Source organism: Herpailurus yagouaroundi, unplaced genomic scaffold (genome assembly GCF_014898765.1).
Source record: "Herpailurus yagouaroundi ecotype Mexico unplaced genomic scaffold, PumYag 187, whole genome shotgun sequence".
Lineage (NCBI taxonomy): Eukaryota > Metazoa > Chordata > Mammalia > Carnivora > Felidae > Herpailurus > Herpailurus yagouaroundi.
Genome location: NW_024412418.1, coordinates 8,951,612 through 8,955,510, shown reverse-complemented (window position 1 = coordinate 8,955,510; position 3,899 = coordinate 8,951,612). Strand labels below are relative to the sequence as shown.

At 53.0% G+C, this 3,899-nt stretch overlaps 1 long non-coding RNA gene across 1 annotated transcript; it reads right to left on the bottom strand.

Annotated features, from left to right (window-relative positions):
- Positions 1–1,380: 1,380 nt before the first annotated feature.
- LOC121043510 (uncharacterized) lies at positions 1,381–3,623 on the bottom strand. The gene is made up of 2 exons (XR_005796874.1): positions 2,214–3,623; positions 1,381–1,951 (listed from the first exon to the last, which is right to left on the bottom strand). It is a non-coding gene; the product is annotated as an uncharacterized LOC121043510 (long non-coding RNA).
- Positions 3,624–3,899: the final 276 nt, after the last annotated feature.

Sequence of the window (3,899 nt, the reverse complement as noted above, 5' to 3'; positions counted from 1 at the left end):
ATCTCTGGCAAGCCACAGGAAGGCCAAGTGTGGAGAGGCAGGGTCTACCTGAGCCCCGTGCCCACCTGCTCCCCATAGACCACCGGCACTGGTATTTTGCCTCCCCTCCCAGCCTGGGGTCGGCCGAGTCTTTGTGCGCCCTGTGGCCAGTCCTTCCCCAGGAAGCTTGCTTTTGAGGGCGGGTGCACACTACTGAGAGTTACGCAGGACAACCCGGGCACATCATGATCCAGGGAGGACAGGGAAGAGAGAGGCGCTTCATAGAGCCGCAGAAGGTCTGAGCTGGAAGGGACTCAGGGCTCATCTCACGCAACCCGGACAACTCAGAAAGGGCAGGGGCTCGTCCAGGCCACGAGCACATCACTGGCCCATCGCCAGCAAGGCTGGAAGTAGAATCTCGACTTGCTGATGTTCAGCGTGGTCAACCCCTGACCCCAGCCCCCCAGACGGCCTCCAGGTGTTGGGTGTACTCGGGGCTCCAGGGAGCTGTCCTGGGGCTTAACTGGTCCCTTGAGTTCTCGTTAGTTAGCTTGTTTTAGGGGCAGTGGCTCCGGACTATAGAAAATAGGGTATGGATTGTTCGGGGTTTTTTTTATCTCCGATAAACTGCAGTTGCTTTCTTCGGCTGGGCCCCTCAGGAGGGGAGGATTACCCACTGTTCCCATAAGTGGGGTCTCAGGGGTCTTTGCCTGCCTTGGGCTCACTTCTGTCTTCCCAGGGCAGCTGAATGCCTAGTAAATCCCAATGTAGACAGCCTTCCCCTGTGATCTGTGAGCGCCATAAAGGCAGGGCCACATCTGTCGGATTCACTATTATACGCCCAGTGTTTACCCAGCATAGTTGCTGGCACACAGGCGAAACTCTAAGGTATGGACTGGAAGGACAGAACCTCTACTTTGGGGGATCGTGCCCCCAAATGGCAGCACAGTCTCTCTGGTAACAGGGAGCTCTGATCAGAATAACAAGATCTTTTTGGCCAGGGAGGATATGCTATTTGATAGTTTCTCCCTTCGGAGGATTTAATCTCCTCATTCTGTTTTGCTAAAGCTAACCCTTATTGATTATCTGATTCATGCCTTCGTTCACTAGGTATTTATGGAGCCCCTACCAGGTGCCAGACCCTGAGCGCTAAACACCGGGCAAGGCTGTCCCAAAGTGGCTGGTTCGTGCACACTCAGTGGGGAGCCACCACCTGCGATGTTGCAATCATCTGAGCGGACCCAAGGTCTTGTAGCAAAGGTCAGCCTCTTAAAAAATGGAGCCACTAAGCAAACATTCTGGGGGAGCTTTACAGAGTTAAGCTGTTTGTGCTGGGGAAGCATTTCTAAAAACTGCACATGGGGCCTTTTATCCACCTTATCATTGGCTCTGGTTCCTCTGTAACTGGGGATAAATCAGGCATCAGCCTGTCTGTAGGTTTATTAGAGACTTACATATTTGGAATAAAAAGCAAGGAATCAGGCAGGCAGTGGCGGAGAAGGAGGAAACCCGGGAAGAAGAAGAAGAACTAGATGGAGAGACGTAGACAGCTGGACAAACGGGCCCCAGTTCTGCTGTAAATCAGCCGATGAACTTGGCAGAGCCACTGCCCCGCTGCCATCCATGGGCTTCCTCGTCCGCAAAGACGGCCAGTGGGGTAAAATCACTTTTGATAAACTGTGCCACGCTCTCCTCTGGCTCCCCTGTGGGGGTCCTTCTTCCCCGTCTTCCCTCACGAGCTCTCACACCCCCCCTCTTGTCAGAACGCTAGCCGAGGCCAACAGGCATCGCTGTGCAAAACAAGCGATCCTCATCCAGGGCTTGTTAACTCAAGAACGAGATACGGTCCAAATTCTTTCGGCAGAAGGGGCTTGAGGGTCAGTTCGCATGTTGGCACATGAACTTGTTCTCATTAAATAAGTCAGTCGAGATGTGAACATTCATCCGGGTAAGTGAATGAATCAGCCTCACTCTGAAAAGAAAAATAGAGACGCCATTAATCAGCGTAGATATATACAAGCACACACACGCACACGCACACACCAACACTCACATCCCCTGACTCTCGCTCTCTCTCTCTCTCTCTCTCACACACACACACACACACACACACACACACACACGTATAGATGTGGGTCCTGGAGCCAGATTCCTCAAGTTTGAATCTCAGCTCTGCCTCTTAGCTAAGCAACATTTGTCAAAGTCCTCAACCATTCTGTCCTCAGTTTTTCCACCTGTGAAACGGGGATGATGACAGTAGTGAATCGTCAGAAAGTACTTAGCAGGTCACCTGGTGCGTGGCAAGTGCTCTGTAATATAAGGTAAATAAGTCCCAGCCGTCGCAGTGCATCTGGGATCTTTCCAGCCCCGCCCTTGCACGGCTCTGTGAGTCACTCCACCAGTCTGAACCTGACTTCGTCACTTTGCTCATCTGTAAAATGGGGATAATACCAATAACCTCAGGGTTATTTGAACGAACACAGAGATAATGGGCACGAGGTAGCGTGAGTCAGGATACAGAAACTTGGGCTCTGGAATATGCCTGCCTTAGGGTTCGCGCTCACCAGCTGAGTGACAAGTAATGACTTCTGAGCCTCAGGTTTCCCCTCTGTAAATGGGGACAGTAGCAGGTGCTTCCTCAAGGGGTTGTTGAGAGGAACTAACACAGACACCGTGCTGAGCAAGGCGCTGGGGACTTAGTGGGAGCTCAGTAGAGTTCTCGGCTTGCGGCCTTTGTAACTTTGCCTCCCCTGGAGCACACCGCAGGCTCTCCAAGCCTCACGTATGGGTGAGGCTTGGTCTGCAAGGCAGGTAGGTGCAACAGTCCTCTGCATGCTGTGTGCCCTCGGCGAGCGCTTTCCGCGTGTTACTTCAATTAACCTTCCCGGTCCCCCGCAAGGCCGCTTGTATCTCCATTTCGCAGAGGAGGAAGCTGAGTCTCAGGCAGACTCGGTGACTTGCCCAGGGTCACGGTGGGCTGACCTTTCAGCCCAGGTCTGTCCGTCCCAGAGTCCAAGGGCGGTGACGTTCGGGCACTGCAAGGAAGCTGAGCAGAACCTTTATTTTCATGGCTGGATTTAGCGACCCAGACAGGGCGTCCGCTGCTCGCGGGCAGGAGGGCCCTTGGCCGTGGACCCAACCCTACGGGTTGTTTGCACGAGACCATAGAAGGGTGGGCCCAAGAGGCTTTGGGGTGGAGCAGAGAGGTAGGAACTAAGAGCTCACAGGGCAGAGGGGGTATCTTCCAGCGACCAAAGCTCGGAGCGCAAACAATGAGGCAAGACGTTTGGCCAGCAGAACACTGACTTGGGAAAAGCAGGACCCAAACTTCCCTAAACTCTAAAGGCAAACTGTGCTGGCAGATCTGGGACGGGTCGCCCCTGCCCAACCGCAGCTTGACCTCAGCACTTTTGTCTGTGGAGGAGGGTTGCACAAGCTGTCTTAAATTTAAAAATTTTCTGGTTGTACTGACTGCTCCCTGTCAATCGTCCAAATGAGGGCGGGGACCAACGCATTCTTTCTTCTTAAGCAGGTTTCTTCTTAAGCAGGCGCCCAGGTATGGAGGCAGTTCACAGATGTGATCTCAGCAGCTCTATGTGGATGATAAAGGTGATTCAAAAAATAAATAAATAAAATACATTGGGTATGTGCCGTGGTTTTGTTTGTTTTTAAGAGAGAGAGAGAGAGAGAGAGAGAGAGAGAGAGAATCCCAAGCAGGTTCCATGCTCAGCACAGAGCCCGACACAGGGCTCAATCCAATCCCACAACCCTGGGATCGTGACCTGAGCCAAAATCAAGAGTCAGGTGCTCCACAGACTGAGCCGCAGGTGCCCCTGTGATGTGCTTTCTGGTTGCCAAAGCCTCCTTTGCAGACGTCCTCTCCTCCGGTGTTTATAGGTGACCCGGCGTGGCGGGGAGCG